Consider the following 19,627-nt stretch of genomic DNA (forward strand, 5'->3'; position numbering starts at 1 on the left):
TTCTTGTGAAACCCATGTTGAGTCTTAGAAATCACAGCTCTCTGTTCCAGCTGCTCAAGGACTCAATTGTTTGATGATTTGTTCCAAAATGTTGCCAGCTATAGATGTTAAGTTAACAGGTCGGTAGTTAACTGGATCCTCCTTTCCCCCTTTCTTGAAGATGGGGACAACATTCGCCCACCTCCAATAATCTGGCGCTTCACCTGTTCTCCAAGAAGTTTAAAAAATAATTGTCTCATCTTAAGTACAGAAGGACATTCTTGAAAGATTATGGATTCTGGAGAGCTGAGCAGGTGAATGACCTCCTGATGATCCTATAATAGTGTTGTCTGAGTATGTGCGGGAACAAAATAGCCATCCAGATTTATTGATCCACAGATCTTGTGTTGAGTGGGCCTACTGTTGTTGGTTAATAGCTCATCTAGGGTTGCAGTGTGCCCATTTGTGAGAACAAGGCTATCCCCCAAATATGCTGTAGATCATTGATAATATTTGGCATAATTTTTTGCAATTCACTGTGAGGGCAAACAAGTTCTATTACTCTCTCTGCTGGGCTGTCAGTCTCATGGAAAGGGTTTCTTAGGTACCAGTCTGCTTTTTCACTTTTGGGAGGTGGGTATTGTAATTTTAATAATCTCCCTGGCTTCTATATTCTTTCCCTCTGCTGCTTTCAATTGCTAACAGCACTGCAGTGTCAACTTCCCTGTTGTACTGTGCATGTATACAGATGTGTACCACATCTGCTAGTGCAGAAACTGTCATGCGGTCTGCTTTTGAAAATCCAGACAAAGGTGATTTAGGTTATCTTCAGGCCTGCTCACCACATTCTGTAGTAATTCTGCAAATCCCTTTCAGCACTACAACCAGTCTCCAGAGCCCTTGACACACAAAAGGGGGCTCATGTACCCAGTCACACATGTGGTGTTTCTGGTATGAATTAGCTCTTGACAATTACATGTTTGAAGTGTCCCTCAAGACTGTAAATATGAGAATGCCAGACACAGGGACTGCGACATATTTATTATTTATTTAAAAGATGCGGCCAAAGGCTGCTTGCAAAACCTGACTGCGGGCCAAACAACACAATGAAAACATAAAAATATATAATATGAATGCTCCCAAAGAGAGCAGCATTGGATAGCTCTGTGCTGAAAACAATCAATTTAATAGCAAATCAGCTTAACGGCTACCATTCAGGAGACAGACCACTGGAAAAGGATGGTCTTATGGGCCTTATTAAAATCAATCAATGTTGGTGCTTCCTAGACCACCTAGAAGCACCCGGAAGAAGAGAACGGAGTGCTCCCATGCAAGGACAGGGATCCAGGAGGAGAAGTCGATACACAAGTTGGTTCAGGGAGGGGTGGGCCTTGAGATACACAGGTCCCAGATCAAGAAGGGCCTTCAAGATAAGGACGAGGACCTTGGACTCAACTCAGAGGCAAATAGGAAGCCATTGTAGCAGCTAGGTCCTGAAAAGAAAAGGGTGGTTATATTCTGCACACATTGAAATGTCAAGGTTGTCTTCATGGGCGGTTCTGTGTGTAGTGTGTTGGCCCAAACAAGACTAGAGATTGCAAAGCACGGATCAGAGTGGTCCACAGTTTCCAGATCAGAAAGCATTCCTAATGGCAGACCCAGCCAGTTTTCCCCCAACAGTAAGGTAGTGTCCAAGAGCACACTCAGACTCTCTTCCTGACCTGCTAAAGACAAACTCATCCTGTTCAATCTATTTCATAACATCTGTTTTCCCAGTCTACACTACTTATGTCTTATCCGGATTCAGTTTCAGCATGTCCCCCTTCATCCACCTGAATGCTGCTTGAAGAACTGGTTCAGAAGCAAAACCATCTAGGGTAGGGGTGGCCAAACTGTGGTTCTCCTGATGCCCATAGACTACGTATGATTGACAGCTGCCAGCAGCCAGCTGCCAGGGGCTCATAGTAACTGTAGTCCATAGACATCTGGAGAGCCACAGTTTGGCCAGCCTTGATCTAGGGCAGTAGTTGGGGGTCAGGACCCTTTTGGGAGTCAAACAACCCTTTCACAGGGGTTGCGGCAGGGCAAGCAGCTTGGCGGGGGGGGGGCACCATGCACACAACAGCCTTGAAGGGTAGATTGAGATATAGTGTTCATCTGTCTGGAGCAGTGGAAAAGAGCGAGATCAGCATGGTGGGACAAGAGGCAGAACTGAGAAACCCTGGGGAAAACCCAACTGATATGGATCAATGGATCTTCACGCCATTGGTCAGTTTTGGTTTAATTTCTGTGAAAGAACACTTGAATAATTTTATGGTTGGGGGTCACCACAACATGAGGAACTGCATTAGAGGGTCGCAGCATTAGGATGGTTGAGAACCACTGATCTAGGGGCTTAGTAAGCGACACGTAGTCTAATAGGACAAAATGGCATGCACATGGAAGCTTATACCCAAATTTCATTTGTTGGTCTTAAAGGTTCCACAGGACTCAAACTTACCAGTTTTGTGGCTTCAGACCAACAAGACTGCCCACCTGGATCTAGTTCAATAGGATCAGAATACTGATGATACCCAACTTCAGACCTTGGGATGATCTTATTTTAAGCTGCCTGTACCGAGACCATCAGCTCATGTTTCTTGGGACTATCCTCTTGAAGTGGCAAAAGCATTCCTGGCCTGTTACTTGAGATGTGTTTTAACTAGAAATTCCAGGGATTTAACGTCGGACCTTCTGTTTGCAAAGTATATATACTTTTAAACTGAGTTCTCTGGGCTTTGAACCAGAAGTCTCACAGCATCAGCCGCAGAGCTGCCAACTCAAAATGCTTCTGGAAGGGGCTTGGGTAAAGAGTTCAGGGTTGTGGACTATGCAAGTCTGTATTGTTTGCACGGTCTCTTGTTGTTAAGTAGGACCCTGCTATGTCAGGGGTCCCCAGCGTGTTGCTTGGAAGCACCATGGCACTCTCCAGTACCTTTCCTGGTCTCTGCCAAGTGTTTTTAGAAAGTGGGTGGGACCAGGTGGGGTTTCTGATTGCCCCTTGGAGATATGATTGGCTGTGTGGATTAATATAACATTTCAACAGCAGCTGCCACTATGGGTTTTATTCTCTCTCTGATTCTTCCTTAGACAGACAATCATGCAGTACTCCTTGGGAGGTGGTGGGTTCTCCATCTTTGGACATTTTTAAACAGAGGCTGGATAGCCATCTGATGGAGAGGCTGATTCTGTGAAGGTTCAATGGGGTGGCAGGTTACAGCGGATGAGCAATAGGGTTGTGAGTGTCCTGCACAGTTCAGGGGGTTAGACTAGATGACCCAGGAGGTCCCTTCCAACTCTATTTTTCTATTATTCTATTAAAGGGTCAGCCTCTCCACACACACAAAAAATGGACACAAATCCAATATTAAAATGCAACAACATTCAGAAACTGTGAGGGATCATTTCTGGATACTCTGCTGCAAATCTGAAGGCCACTTGTTCTTCAACAAGATCTCCAAGTAGGCTCCAAAACATGAAATCTCTGCACTCAAATTCATCACCAACTGACTCTCTTTGTTTAGCAGTCATTCATCAGGATTTCCTTTCCCACCAGAGGTGTTAAATATTAGCTTAGGCAAGTTGTATCATCACCAATTATTTTGTCTTGAGCGGTCACTGTACTTCTTTTCATACCTGAGCTTTTGCACTTCCTGCTACTTGAGTGCATCCTCGTGTGCCTGACAAGATGGGGAAGGAGCAACCCATGATAAACATTTGGCTCGCATTTTGTTAATCTTTAAGAGAGCTGCAAGACTGTCTGAAGCTTTCAACAGCAATGGGCTAACCCATCTGCCCTTCAGGAATCCACAGATCTGTCCCTCTTCGAGTCTGTTGTCTTGTTCATAACCACTTTAGTGTTTTAGAAAACCCTCACCAGCTTCTCACCTGGTGGAGGACAACACAGGGAAGGGTGGGGCCTCCTCATTTACAGGTCAGTGTTGAATTGCATTTATGGGGCATTCTTGTCTGGAAAGCTAAACTGAAGCTCCTTAGCACCCACACCCCAATGCAGAAGTGGAATCAGAGTGTTGCCTTTCTTCTGTCCTTCCTATCCTGCCACACAACTGTTTTTTACGACCATCGCACAAGGCGACCAAGATTCAGGAGCCAGATGTGAGTCTGTTATCCCCCAAGAGGACTCCTTTCAGAATAAATGTGCAGGAAGGTTGTTTCAGAGGGTCGAGGTGATGGTCTGCAGTAGAATAGCTATACTAAAGTCCAGGCACAGCTTAGAGACCAAACACCTTCCACGAGTCAAAGCTCCCTTTGTCAGAAGGAAGGAACTCCCCCAGTCTTAAAGGAAGTGATAAGGAGACACAGGACACACGACCATGTTTTCTAAAATGGCAGCTCCCCCTGCAGTCTAAAAAAAAAGTGCTGATTCTCTGCAGATAACCATCTCCATGCATTCTTCAGAACATTAAAAATGCCACAGCAGGGAAGGTTCATTCCTATGCTGCCCCCTCTTGCATCTCCTTGCTGGAGATGCCCAATTTAAAGGATTTATGCTGAGATAATCTGGAGCCTTCTTTCTATCTCAGATGTAATGCCTATGACTTGCTACCCCCTCCTCTGACAATAGTTGCACACAAACATGCTCAGCCAAATGCCTGATCTCCAGGCACCCTAATTCCAAGAATGCCTAGCAGGTTCATTGTACATCCATGTTTCAGTTTGGTGCACACTCTTTTTATGCACTTCTGGAATTGTTTACTGCGGCATAAGAAAGCATCCCTCTGGTTGACTTAGGAATGCGGTGGCCACAGGCCACTGGTCCCACACCCAGCATGCCCCCTCCAAGAGCCCATATCTGGTCATGCTGAAAGGGATTTTGAGCTACTGGTCTTCTGTCAGACCAGAGAATGAGACATCCAGATATTATCAGAGGGCCAAATTCAGCCCAGCACCTGATAGTGCCCTGAGGCCAAATGAAATCCAGGGCTCAGAATCCCAAACAAAACAAGACGGGGTTGTGTTAGAAGTTGTGAGTGAATTCTATGACTATTCACTGAGGGAGATGGCAGGCACCAACCACCAAATACTGAGGAAAGTCTTGTTGGCCAACAAAACCATGAGCAACATCGATGCCCTTTCAGGGTTTGCCTGGAACAGCAAACTCGGAAATGTATACAGCTCAGAAGTGTTTGCAACAGATTTGGAGATGGGAGAGAACTCAGCAGGGTATGATGCCATTCAGTCCAGATCAGCCATTTTCTCCAGGTAGGGTGGCCAAGTCCCTCCTGGAAACTGGCAGGGGATCGGGGGAGACTGGCCAGGATTGGGAGAGAGGCCCAGGCTATGTCCCCAGCAAAATGGTGACAACATTTCTAATATGTACTAAAGTGATGTCATCACCCTAGGATGTGGTCCAATCCTTCGGCATTTGTGCCAAAATTCTATGATAAAATGGCTTCTACCATGGAGTTTTTGGCCAAATACTCAAAAGAAAACCAAAGTTATACCTCCCATCTTCTGCTTTGTGTCCCCAGAGGGAGTGAGAGTGCCTGTAAAATATTCAAACTTTCACCTTTGCAGCCAATAAAAACCTAAACTGATTTTTATTGACAATAGCAAGCTTCAAAGAATCTTTAGACACATTGTTCTGTGAAGGAGGAATCTTGGACGTCTTAAGAAGATTGTCAGCACCTGTCCAGGACCCCAATTCCTAGCATCCCTTAAGAGAAGCACTCACAACTTATCTGGTCCAGACGTAGTTTTGTGTTGGTAGAGAAATACCTCAATTTGAGACTAACTTCTCCCAATCATACAGGGGTCTGAGCACTTTGTTTTTAAGCTAACCATTAACACAAAATCTCTTTTTGGGCTCCAGGGACCATGTTCAGCGTCTTAGAAATCCATCCAGAAAGTCCCAAAGAGCAGGAATCCCCAAAAGGAGGGGATGCTGTATTGTTCTGGCATTTCTCCATAGCAATGTAGCAGTTTTGATTTTTTATTAAAAATGCATCTGTGTCATGGCATTACTGCATAGCAATACGGAAGTGCCTTTACGGAGAGCCAGTTTGGTGTAGTGGTTAGGAGTGCAGACTTCTAATCTGGCATGCCCAGTTCGATTCTGCGCTCCCCCACGTGCAGCCAGCTGGGTGGCCTTGGGCTCGCCACAGCACTGATAAAGCTGCTCTGACCAAGCAGTAATATCAGGGCTCTCTCAGCCTCACCCACCCCACAGGGTGTCTGTTGTGGGGAGAGGAATGGGAAGGCGACTGTAAGCCACTTTGAGCCTACTTCGGGTAGGGAAAAGCGGCATATAAGAACCAACTTTTCTTCTTCTTCTTTAAAAAAAATTAATTTTGGAGCTGGGGGGGGGGAGATAATTTCAGTCCATGAGAGAGCTGTTGTGCTGTGATTGGTGGCTTGCTATGATTGACAAGCCAAGGATAGGAGAAAGAATTTTGGCTTGTTTTTCCTTGTAGCCTTGTCAGGAGGCAAAAAGCCGCGATGGGGTAGAGGGAAAACACGGGAGTGAGCTCCCTGTAAGGAGGGCTGCAAATGCAGGATTTACCATCCTGTGTTTGCAAGCAGGAAGCCACTTGCATTTTGTACCTCCATGCGGAAATGGTCCCTAGCATGAGATGGAAAAAACAAATGGTGATTCCCATCTTGCTAACTAACAGGGATTCACCCACTTGTAGGTAGGGCCCATTGAAATTAACTAAAGATGTTTAGGGCTTGGGAGGAGAACTTGCTTTAATAGGTCAGACCTATTTCCACTGTTTCCATAAATGACCCCAGAATCCACCTTGCCTTATTTCATAGTAGGCCCCCTCTGGATCTGGAGTTTTGCAGAACCCAAGAAAAATTGATTAAGTTTTCACACCCCCACAGAGATCTGGGCCTTCATGAGAAATAGTCCCACATTGCAGGAAGTTGCTCACCTCACCCCCGCCTCTGCCCAGCCATTCCTCTAGAAACAGACTCATCGCCAAGATGCTACTAGCGCGAAATTGCTGTGACAGGTGCCAATTTGCAGAGGCTGGGAAGCATTTCTAAGGGCCTTCAACAGACTGATTTGAATTGTTAATTTAACGAAGCAGGTGGGTGCCATATAAGCCTGTGACACATACAACACCAATCTATTAGTTAGTCAGCTGCTCCTGAATTCTCTGGAAGACGATGAGATCCTTGTCTTACTCATAACTCTTGAGGTGGGACCCATTACCTGATGTTCCTGGTTTTACTAATGGAAGAGAAGGTGATTCGATGTTGGAATCAAAACTTCTGACAAGATGGACCGTTGGCTGAGGGTAATTGTGATGGTCCACAACAAGAGCCAAAAATCCACCTCTTACTTTTTGTTAGGACTAATCAAAGCTGCACAAAACAGTAAGAAAGCTTTTGAGTTCTCCAGAACTATTTCTCAAATTGGATTTTTTAAAGTGGGTGGGGAAGATGTTCCTGGCCTTAAGTCTATTGATCTACATGTTGTGTAGAATGCCGGACAGATTTGTATAGATCAATTGTTGGTAGGTAAAACTGGTGTCAGGTTGTGCTTTTGACCTTCTGGGAGGAAAAAGCTATAATGGTAAAGAACTATAACTGCAAATATAAAAGTCAGTAGTTGATCAAATGTTTCTCCAACACCAAATGGTTCCTTAGAAGGTTGAAATTAAGGACAAACTGGCTATGGGTCTTCTGCATGGATGTTCTGATGGTGTTCCTCCTCTCTGAGGCCCTCATTGTCAAGAATGGAGAAGACTCCCTAAAGGACCAAACTGACCTCAAGTCTGAGACAGTAAGTCCCTCAGATCTTGATCTTCCACCTTAGCCATATAACAGCATCTGCTACTGCTTCACTTTTCACAATAGTGTTTATCATGCGACACGTTACAGTGGTTGATTCCTGAGGACAACAAGAAAGCCAAAGAAGGGGCCTCGAAGTTCCTTATGCTTGTCACTTGTATGGCAGACTCCAGCCTTGATTTCTTAAAGTCCCATGTCCTTTGGATTGAGGGCCAGGAATATTGCAATGAGGGCCAGCTGAGCCCTGCCATAATTCATCATTATCCCTCCTGGAGTCTCCACACGGCTTTATCAGCTTTGACTGAACCTCCATTTGAGCCTATCAGGGAAGTTTCCAATAAAACACTGTATCTAAAAGTTCATCTCCACAATGCCATGACATCCGCTTGTACAGTACTGGAGTTAGGTGCTCTCTGTGCAAGCAAAGATGGCTGCATATTTCCTAAGTGGTCCTCTGTAATGCCGCTGCATTTGTATCAAAGGTTACTTCATGGAGCTCAGGAGATTTGTCTTTTTGTCCCAAACCATCTCATCCTGGGACTTTGGCAAGGAGCACTAGAGATTGCAGCACTTTCCTCATAAAAGGAGCAGTGCGTCTTCCAAAAAGATTTTGTAACACTATTCATGGATTTTTCTTTCATCCCCAAAGGGAACGCAGTGTCCCTCAGGAGCCAGAGTGCGGTATGTCCTGCCTTCTGTCCCAAACCGAAGGACTGGAAGGAGACGGGATGGCATTCCTTAGACGTGTGCTAGGATCTATGCATATACCTGAACAGGACAGCATTCCTTAGGGCAGGGGTAGTCAACCTGTGGTCCTCCAGATGTTCATGGACTACAATTCCCATGAGCCCCTGCCAGCAAATGCTGGCAGGGGCTCATGGGAACTGTAGTCCATGGGCATCTGGAGGACCACAGGTTGACTACCCCTGCCTTAGGGTGTTCGATGCCCCATTCATTTCCCATGGTACCCAGAACTTGGGGAGGCCAGTGTCCTATTCACCATCATGTTCTGGCTGAAATAGGGCATCTACAAGGCATATGAGACTGCTCATTCCTTGAGAGTGCCAGCAACATTGGCTTCTGTTACCATCAGGGACCCAGAAATTTGTAGAGCTGCAATATGGTGGTCCCTTTTGACCCTTGTTAGACATTACAAGATAGACCAACCACAATGGAGGAAGCAGCTTTTGGCAGAAGGATGCTCTGACAGGTGGCAGAATATCAGATGTCCGTGTGCTGTTTGTTTTCCTGCCCTAAGGAGCGTAGCTTGAGCATAGCTAACCATCTGTGGATGACTTCCCCCACTGAAGTAGAATGAAACATTGGTCTTACCTGAAGGTGGTCATCCACTTCCCACTCCAAAACAACAACAAAAACAAGGCAAAATACAAGGCAAGGCAAAATACAAATGCAGATCTGTATGGAGGAGCTTGAAAAAAACACCCATTAAGGCCACTCAAAAGAATCTGAATCTGAATAGCCCTAGCTGAGCAGTCCCACTGAATAGAATTTACATGCAGCCAAGAGCTCTTTTTTGCCTGCATTTCCTCCACCTATGGGCAAGAAGGCATCCAATGCAACATTAAGGAGATGTCTGAGACGGTGCCTCACCCTAGTTCAGCAGGCAAGGTGGTTTCTGATTCCACAGGGAATCACAGCTCACTCCATGCACAGCACAGCTGCCAATGCAGTCTTTGGCGTCAATGCTTCAGTGGAGGAGATTTGTAAAGCTGCTATGTGGGTTCAAGTTTCACATTTGTTGGGCATTATAAAATTGACACCCTTGCCTTGACTGATGCAACTTTGGGGTGTAGAGTACAGCAACACACAATGCAATTAAAGCAAGCAGCTTTTTCCATCCCATATGAGCACTGCTGTTGTAAACTCCATGAGAAGATGCCCACCTCTTAGCATGAAGGTTTCTTGTACTCTGAGGAAGGAGGGCATCTTCTCCCACTCTTCGTGGGGAAAATCTTTCCCCCATATGGCTGAACCTTCTGTCTTCTCTTCTATAAATCTCCCTGTCTAGTTAACTCTGTAGTGTGTTTTTATCAAGTTTAACCTTGATGGTTAACCATGCTGTTTTGGCAACAATTTTTATTCAAGTAAGTTAGGTGAGAGCTTAGGGAGGACCTAACTTGAGGACCTGAGTGAGCCCATGATTGGAGAAAGATTTGCGATGACCTGACTAGTTGGTGGGAATCACCCCTGATAAGGTAAGGTGTCCTCCCTTCCCCAAAAGTAGAAGGAAGCTTTGGGCTATGCCAACACTGCCTTTTCTGCCCCAAGTTGCTGATCCAGGAGTTGCATGCTAGCAGTGCAAGGAATCCAGTGGGCTACCTGCCTCATCAGAAACTCCTACTGTTTCATGGGGCCAGTAGAATGATGAACATTCAAAGACAAGGTTTTCATCTCCTCACTAATCATTACCTTTGTAGAGGGGATCCTCCACATTCAGAAGCACTAAACCTCTGAATCTCTGAGCCAGGAGGCAGCATCAGGGGAAGGCTTCTATGTCCTGTTGCTGTACGTCCTTGAGGCAACGGTTGACCATGTTGTGAGACTGGGTGCTGGACTAGATGGAAGACTGGCTTGATCCATTAGGGCTCTTCTTATGCTCCTATGTTCTTTTGGCTGCTGGCCCCAGCCCTATCAATATCACCAATCCCAAGCAAGAAACCACTAGATTGTCCTGTCCTTTCTTTAGACAGCCTGATTGGGCATTGATTTGCACCACCAAACATATATGAATGAAGATAACATGGATTGACTGGACCTGTTCAGAGCTTGGAGTCATTCCTTGCTTGCAACACCATGGCTCAAGACTCTTTATGCCATCATGGTAGGGCACAACAAAGACTGCACTGCAGGCTAAATTCAACCCCACTTGTATACAGCCTCATCCATAATATGTCAGTTTAGTGATGGCAATTGGGCTTCCACCCATTCATTATTTACATGCATATTTGGTACAGACTCTAAGGAGAGAATCAACACTTTGTCACAGCTAGTGGGTTGGACTAGAACAAGGATGACCTGAATTTGAATCCCTGCTCAGTCGCGAGCCTTGCTGGACGATCTTGAGCCAATCATCCTCAGCCTAACCTACTTCACTGGGTTGTTGTGAGGATGAAATAGAGAAGGAAACAATAATACATCACTTTCAGTTTCTTGGAAGAAGGGTGAGATACAAGTCAAATAAATAAGGAGCTCATAGCAGCATTTTAATGGAGAGGCTCTGTGGGAGTTTCACAGCCAAGGAGAATAGGAGACCTAGCTTTCTTTAAGCCTGAAGTTCCATGCTCTGAGGTTTCTGTGGATTGCTCCAATAATGAATCCTTGACTTGATGCAAAGGATTGATTTATTGAAAGTAACGCAAGAAAACCCAAATCAGTACACTGCCAAGACTGGCTTGTAGAAATGATACTCTGGATTATATCCCAGATCCCAGACTCGCCTCTCCAGAATCTAGGTTCAGGTGGGAGCCATGTGAAATCAACAGGTCCTTATCAAGGACACCACGCTGTCCACTCTAGGAGCATTTGGAAGATGGATGGTAGGAACACAAGCAAGAAAGGGCACCAAAATGTCGATACAATAAAAGTAGGAAGGGGCGCCACAGTTCACATTGATAAAAAGAGAAAAAGCCTACAACTACATTCCCTACTGACTATATGATATACGGCAGGAAGGCACTTCTGACACACGTGCACCTTAATGACTAGCGGTATTATTCCGACATGTGCTTTTATGAGTCAGAGCTCACTTCTACAGATGCTAGGAAGAGGAAATCATTTTGCAGCGTTCTGCAGGAAGACTGACAGGGGGTGTTGGGAAAGAGAGGAGCTTGGTGCCAGTCAGTCCCAGCACACTAGCTGTTGGCTCCACACTCATTCATAACAGACTCTCCCTACTTTGCAAGCTGCAAAAGTTCCTTTTCTGAGGTGTGTCTACCTGAAGTCCTTCTGGAAAATTGATGCGGTGCATCAAATTCATGCAGACCATATATGTATCCCCCCTGCACGGATTTCACTTCCCTGTAATCTGGTGTTGGGGCATTCTCAGGATCTTGGCAGTCTCACCAATACAAAGAACAGACTAAATCTACATTGTCACACCCACAGACACACACCAGTGCCAGCAATTCAGGGTCTCCACTTAATGTTCAAAAAGTTTCTCACGTGACCTTGCAGTTACATAGGACTCTTCTTCATGCCACTAGTGTCCAGGGCAAAACATGAAAGAACATTTTACATCTCTACAGTGACCAGAGCAGGTTTCCTACAGCTCAGAGCCCAACCAAAACAGCTCTATCCCCTCTGTTGCACAAGCAATCGGCATGTACTTGCTCAAGAAGTACTTTTGTGAACAAGTCTCTCTCCCCCCCTCCAAGTTCCAAAAGCTGGCTCTTTGCTGGGCAAACTGGTGCGTTAACACGCTCTCGTTTCAATGACTAAGGCGCCCCAATGAAGTCATCCCAAATGTCTTTCTAAATCAACAAGCCAAAGATGAGTTGCCGACACCCCCCTCTCTCCCCGCTCTATCTTAGTCATCAGATCTGCTAATCGCTTCCCCCGGAAGGGAACCCACTCACCCGCCTCCACCTGCCTCTAGGAAGTGGTCAAAGGGGGAAGCTGCGGAGGCTGCAGGACAGAAGTTGGGCCGGGTTTCCAGCTCTTTGAGTGAGTTTGGCTGTGACAAGGAACCCTCCAAAAGAACCAAGAATCAGGCCCAAAGTGAACGGAGGGGGAGTCTGCTGAAGCCAAGCAGCAGCTAAGCCATGGACATTTTATTTTAACCCAGTCCTCTCTTGTTTGCTCAGTGTCTGTGAAGGGATTAGTTCTGCCCATGCCTTGTGGCAGAGCAGATGCGCTCTAAGGCTTTATGCTCTGCGGGCACTGATTCGTTGGTGATTCCCAAGAGAGGTACGCCTGGCCTCGACCAGGGCCATGGCCTTTTTGGTCTTGGCCTCGGCCTGGTGGAATGAGCTCCTGGGTGAGCTGTGGGCCCTGTGGGAGCTTTCCACATTCCCCAGGGCCTGCAAAGCGGAGCTCTTCCGCCAAGTCTTTGGTTGAGGCCAGGGCAGTGAGGAAGTTCACTGGAAGATCATGCCCCCCCTCCCCGGCTGGTGTTAACATCTGGGCCAGCTAGGCCCCTTCTCCTCCCCGATAGTGGGTAGCAGTCTTGGGTGCGGGGCTTGTTTTCTTTATCACCTGTTTGCTGTGTATTTTTATATTGTATTAGTATGTCCTTTTAATGGGGGTTTTAATGGGATTTTTAATAAGGACCTTGTGACCCAACACAAGCCATCGTATGAGATCACATAAATAAATAAAAATAAAAGGCCACAGGGGCAGCCCAAGACCTCAGCCCCGCCAGTAGCTTTGCCACATGACCTTATGCCAGGAGTTCCTGCCAGCACTTACAAGGGAGCAGAGCTTTCTGGAGGGAAGACCAAGGCAGGGAGCAATTTGCTGTTTTGGGGGATTATTAGGCTACCTTGGAGCACACACTTTTCTTGGATGCTTTGGGCTGATCCTGCGTTGAGCAGGGGGTTGGACTAGATGGCCTGTATGGCCCTTTCCAACTCTATGATTCTATGATTCTATGATTCCAAGGGGATTGCTAAAAAAAAAAAGCAGGATGGAACAAGCATCTGTACAGGAGCTGCAATAGTTGGTTCTGGCATTTCTGCTGGACCTCAGGCAGAAATGTCTCCCAGCCACAGCTGGTTGGGCTAACACTGGCTGTGTGAATATTTGGATTTATCTATGAATCAATTTGAATCAATTATGTAAGGATGTGACCTCCATTAAGACTGAGGGGAGGGAGGGTTTCTTCCTAGGGATTGTATTACTTCCCGAATGTCAGATCATTTTCACTTCTGCTAGAGGGAAAATTACCTGTGTGGACAATGCAAAAGGTTAAGAAGTATAATCTTATCTCCTGGGCTCTTGCAAAGGGACTTTAGATGGCCATTCTGGGATTACTCGATGGCTATTTGCCTTAGTCTAGCTCTGTGATATCCTGTGGAACTCCTAGTCACTGGAGAGGTATGGAAGACTGAACTAGAGAAATTCGCTTCAGGAGTACTTCTTGGGGGCCTGCTTTTAATGCCCAGAGTTAAGGAGACAGGAGTTATAGCAGTCAGAACAGCCATGGATGGCCATTGTATTTTGAAGCAAGTCCACCAGGGCTGCTATGCAGAACGAGGGAACGGCTACCTCTGCTTAAATCTGGCCTCCCTGTGAGTGGTTGTCATTAATCAGTTGCAACTCCACACCTTATTTAATTTTAAGAGGATGGGAATGGCAGAGTCCATAACTGTATGTAATACTTTAACTTTTCATGCTTACTGAGTTACATTCTCACATTGATGACGGAACAGCTTGAGAAATCAGAGGCATGGCCTACGCCAGCCCATTGGTGGCACTCCTGTCTGAAGGAGTGGCCTGGCAAAAAGGTTCAAAGAAAGATCAAAGCTGACCCATTCCCCTCCTATGATTTACTCAGGCACTTTCCATGTCGCTGCACAGAGCTGGGACTGTCGAGGCGAATGAAACAAGCTGCTCCAGAAATGCAGGGAGGTGGCAGGGCAGTCTGCAACAGCCCTGTTACCTCTGAGAATCCTAGAGTTGGAAGGGGCCATACAGGCCATCTAGTCTAACCCCCTGCTCAACACAGGATCAGCCCAGAGCATCCTAAAGCATCCAAGAAAAGTGTGTATCTAACCTTTGAGAAGAGGCGGCCAGGCTTGAATTGACCAACTAGGTGCCCTCAGAAGGCCTTTGAGCAGGGCACAGACATGTGTGGTTCCCCCTCACCCCACCCTGCAACTGCCTCTGAACACAAAGGGCAGATTTAGTGGCTCAAGAATTTGTTTACCCCCCCCCCCCATAAACCTTCAATACGAGCAGTCATCAGCAGATTCTGCAGCAGGGAATTCCACAGGCTAAAGACAGCTCTTGTTTGTGTTGTTTTATTCTGTAATCGTGTAATACATTATTTAATTAGATGTCTTATGTAGTATTTAAAAAAAATTGTAGACAGCCAGCATGGTGTAATGGTCAGAGTGCTGGACTAGGATCTGGGAAAGCCAGGTTAAAATCTCCATTGTAGCACAGAAACATGTTACATGACCTAAACTTCAATGCAGGGTTGTTGTGAAGATAAAATGGAAGAGAGGAAACTATGTAAGCTGTTTTAGGTCCCCATTGGTGGGATATAAACAGATAATAAATAAATCAGTGATAGCTCGACTCTCATAAGGCATGTGGAAACCCCCTCACCCCACTTGCTTGACCTCCTCCCTGGTCCCTCCCCCATTCACACAGACACACACAAACTCCTCCCCCCCCATTCATCCCCCACCCTCACCACCCCTACCTCTGGCTTACCTGACCTCCTTCCTGGTCCCTCACCCCTTCCTTGTCAATGGTGTTTCATCAGACTGGAGAGAGGTGAGTAGCGGGGTACCTCAGGGCTCGGTGCTCGGCCCCGGTACTTTTTAACATATTTATTAATGATCTAGATGAGGGGGTGGAGGGACTACTCATCAAGTTTGCAGATGACACCAAATTGGGAGGACTGGCAAATACTCCGGAAGATAGAGACAGAGTTCAACGTGATCTGAACACAATGGAAAAACGGGCAAATGAGAACAAGATGCAATTTAATAAAGATAAGTGTAAAGTTCTGCATCTGGGTCAGAAAAATGAAAAGCATGCCTACTGGATGGGGGATATGCTTCTAGGTAGCACTGTGTGTGAACGAGACCTTGGGGTACTTGTGGATTGTAAACTAAACATGAGCAGGCAGTGTGATGCAGCGGTAAAAAAGGCAAATGCCATTTTGGGCTGTATCAACAGAGGCATCACATCAAAATCACAAGATGTCATAGTCCCATTGTATACGGCACTGGTCAGACCACACCTGGAGTACTGTGTGCAGTTCTGGAGGCCTCACTTCAAGAAGGACGTCGATAAAATTGAAAGGGTACAGAGGAGAGAGACGAAGATGATCTGGGGCCAAGGGACCAAGCCCTATGAAGATAGGTTGAGGGACTTAGGAATGTTCAGCCTGGAGAAAAGGAGGTTGAGAGGGGACATGATAGCCCTCTTTAAGTATTTGAAAGGTTGTCACTTGGAGGAGGGCAGGATGCCGTTTCTGCTGGCTGCAGAGGAGAGGATGGGTTTAAACTTCAAGTACAACGATTTAGGCTAGATATCAGGAAAAAGTTTTTCACAGTCAGAGTAGTTCAGCAGTGGAATAGGCTGCCTAAGGAGGTGGTGAGCTCCCCCTCACTGGAAGTCTTCAAGCAAAGGTTGGATACACACTTTTCTTGGATGCTTTAGGATGCTTAGGGCTAATCCTGCGTTGAGCAGGGGGTTGGACTAGATGGCCTGTATGGCCCCTTCCAACTCTATGATTCTATGATTCTATGATTCCTCAGACACATACCCAGACTCCTTTCTCCCTCCCAAATCCCCCCCTCAAACCCCTCATCCCTCCCACTTCCTCCCCAGACTCATCTTCGTGGCAGTGCTGGCTCGGGTGGCCTCCTCACTGCCCAGGCCTCTTCTGGCATGCTCCCTGGGGCAGGACTATGGATGTGATGTTATAACCATTTCAGGGGGTGTGCTAGAAGATGTGTTCCACATCAGTAAGAATCTGCTTCAGGTGCTTCCTGAATAACTCAGGCTAGCCTGCTCTCATCAGACTGCAGAAGTGGAGCAGTGGATGTCTGATGAGGAACTGCAGGGCTGCTACTTCTCTCGCCTTGAAAGCCCTAGGAGAGGGCATCAGTCACCTGTGAATTGATGGCTCCCCAAAAGAAAAATCAACATCACAACAATCGGAGGATATGGCAGATACGGGGGGGGGGGGGGAGGCTGAACAAAAGAAGGGGTTTGAGATATTTTACCCCAAAAAGTTAGTAATCTTGGAGACTCACACCGATTCTAACCTCCAACCTATCCCTAGGAACACAGGGGTGGAGGCACAGATCATGAGAGCATCATGGCTCCACCTTCATCAACTTCTGGCTCCAGAGCCATGGTGATCCACACAATGGTCACGTCAAGGCTGGGCTACTGTGATTTGCTCTTTGCAGGCATAACCTCATTCCTGACCTGGAGACTGCAACTGCTCCAGAATGCAGGAGCCTGGGTCCTCACACAAACACCTTGGAGGGCCCATATCTGGCCAGTGCGTCGGCAGCTGTGCTGACTCTCAGTTGAATTCCAGATCAAGTTTCAGGTATTGGTACTTACCTTTAAGGCATACCTGAGGGACCACCTGTCTGCCTATGACACCCTGAAGAGAGCGCCACTCTGTGAATACTGATTGGTGGTCCCTGGCCCCAAAGAGGTACATCTGGCCTCAAACATGGCCAGAATGTTTGCAGTCCTGGCCCCCGCTTGGTGGAATGAACTCCTGGGGGAGACCCAGGGCCTGATGGAGCTGGCTCAGTCCTGCAGGGCTCTTCTGAAAAATGTTTGGTTGGGGCCAGTGACATTTAATGGGCCCATCCTAGGAAAGCACCCCCAACTGGAGGAAGACTTACTGGCATGGGGAGTGACCTGGAAGCTACAGTCACATTTGGTGTTAGATGTAGATGTTGGTTTGAAAAATGTTATTAGCTTTATTGTTATTCTGATTTATGATTGTTGTATATCACCCCTAAGGCAGCTTGCTGGGAGGGGTGTGTATATGTGTGTGTGTGTGTGTAAGTAAATACTTACATACTGTGCTTGCTTCAGGGAGAACAGCGGGGTCTAAACAGAGAAAAGGAATAAACACACCAGTGAATTGATGGTTGATGTCCGAATATTTTAATGTTTTGATATGTCCAGATATTTTTATGTAAGAATATCAGAGTGGCAGATCATGATCTCCAAACCTCATTGCAGCAGGCTTCAGTCCACTTGTGGTTGCCAGCTCCAGCCTGAGAAATTACTGGAGGTTTGTGGGTGGTGCTTGTGGAAGGGGGGGAATCTGGGGAGGGGGCTGACGTACAATCTATCTATAGTTTATAGTATGCCGTATACATAAAAGTCTGCTCTGTGAAGTTGCCGTTTTCTCCAGGGGAACTGACCTCTGTAGTCTGGAGGTCAGTGAGATTTCAGGAGATCTCCAGGCCCCACCTGCAGGTTTGCAATCCTAAATGCAGGACAAAGTTGGAGTCCAGGGACACCTTTCAGAACAACTTTCGGGTGTATGCACACTTCTTCAGATGCATGCACACGAAAGCTTATATCTTTTATTTGAGGTATAAGCTTTCGTGTGCATGTACACCTCTCCAAATGCATGTACATGAGAGCTTATATACCTCGGATAAAACTTTGTTGCTTTTAAAGTTGCCACTGGACTCAAACTTTGTTCTGCTGCTTCACACCAACACAACTACCCACCTGAATCCTAAATCCATTCCACTGGGGGGGGGGGGGTGAGCCTTTTCAAATAGGGCTAGTTTACTTCAAAGCATGTGGTATGTCTTGCAAGGGTGGAACAAATTTAGAGTCCAGTGGCACCTTTCAGACCAGCAAAATTTTATTCAAGGTGTGAGCTTTTGAGTGCAGGCACACTACCTCAGACAATGGAATAAAAGTGTTCCTGCACATGAAAGCTCACACCTTGAATAAAACTTTGTTGGATCTGAAAAGTGCCACTGGACTCTAAATTTGATTTCTGGGATCTGTTAACCATTTTCATCATGCGGAATGTTACTTTACTCTCACGTTCTACCTGTAAGATTGAACTGAAGTTTGTACCTGAGGAAGCGTGCGTGCACAGGAAAGCTCACACCTTGAATAAAACTTTGTTGGTCTGAAAGGTGCCCCTGGCCTCTGAATCTGTTCTGCTGCTTCAGACCAACCCGGCGACCCACCTGAATCCTGCAAGGGTCGGCGGGCCTCCGCGTTAAACAGATTCCGTGCCTGTGAACAGCAGCCTGCTGGACACGGGAGCCTGAGGCGTCTCCATTCTGCAACGAGCGGCCTGAACGCAGCAAGAGAACCGAGTCTGGAAGGGGAGAGAACCGGGAGCAAGACGCTCCCGCGCTCCCGTCCCCAGCCAGGCTCCACCCCAGCCACGCCCGGCCGCTCTTCCACCCCGGAGGCCTCGGTTTACCTGCCGCGGCAGCCCTGCGAGCCCGCCCGTCCTTCAGGCGCGGGTGAGAGCGGAAGGCGCGCGGCGGGTCAGCTGAACAGGCTGCGGCTGAAGGCGGCCTTCATTGCCTGGTGATGGATGGGCGCCGAGAGAGCGGGAAGGGCGGCCGAGCGGCGGGGCCATTACGCGGCGCAGACAAGGCGGAGGCTCATTATCGGCGAGCTGGGTCACCCGCCAGGCGACGCAAGGCAGGGAACCGGGGGGGGGGGGGGCGGCCACGGAGGAGGCCACGCAGGAGGCCGGCCTTAGCCAGGCTCCTTGCACAAAGCAGCCCGCACCGTCGCCGCGGGCCTCCGCCCTTCTCGAAAGCAAGCAGCAAACGCGGGGCCTTCTCCAAGCTGGGGAAGTAGGGGTGCCAGCCTCCAGGCGGGACCTGGGGATCCCCTGGAATCACAGCTCACCGCCACAGATCAGTTCCCCGGGAGAAAAATTGATTGGGGGGGGGGCTCTATGACATTGCAGCGCACTGAAGGCCCTGACCTCCACTCCCCAGGCTCCATCCCCAAATCTCCAGGTGTTTCCTAAACTGGTTCTGGCAACTCTACCCTTCCATCACCTTATGCCCCCCCCCATGCACCCCTCCCGGCTCATCCCCAGATCTCTTAAGTGTTTCCCAACCTAGGAGGAGGTTAGACCCCTATTTCTCCTGTAGGAGGGGAATCCAGAACGTGACTCTGC

The 19,627-nt window shown here is 47.4% G+C and overlaps 1 long non-coding RNA gene across 1 annotated transcript; it reads right to left on the minus strand.

Annotated features, from left to right (window-relative positions):
- Positions 1 to 1,133: 1,133 nt before the first annotated feature.
- LOC143833615 (uncharacterized) lies at positions 1,134 to 18,900 on the minus strand. The gene is made up of 3 exons (XR_013229676.1): positions 18,669 to 18,900; positions 17,524 to 17,556; positions 1,134 to 1,472 (listed from the first exon to the last, which is right to left on the minus strand). It is a non-coding gene; the product is annotated as an uncharacterized LOC143833615 (long non-coding RNA).
- Positions 18,901 to 19,627: the final 727 nt, after the last annotated feature.

This window comes from Paroedura picta, chromosome 1 (genome assembly GCF_049243985.1).
Source record: "Paroedura picta isolate Pp20150507F chromosome 1, Ppicta_v3.0, whole genome shotgun sequence".
Lineage (NCBI taxonomy): Eukaryota > Metazoa > Chordata > Lepidosauria > Squamata > Gekkonidae > Paroedura > Paroedura picta.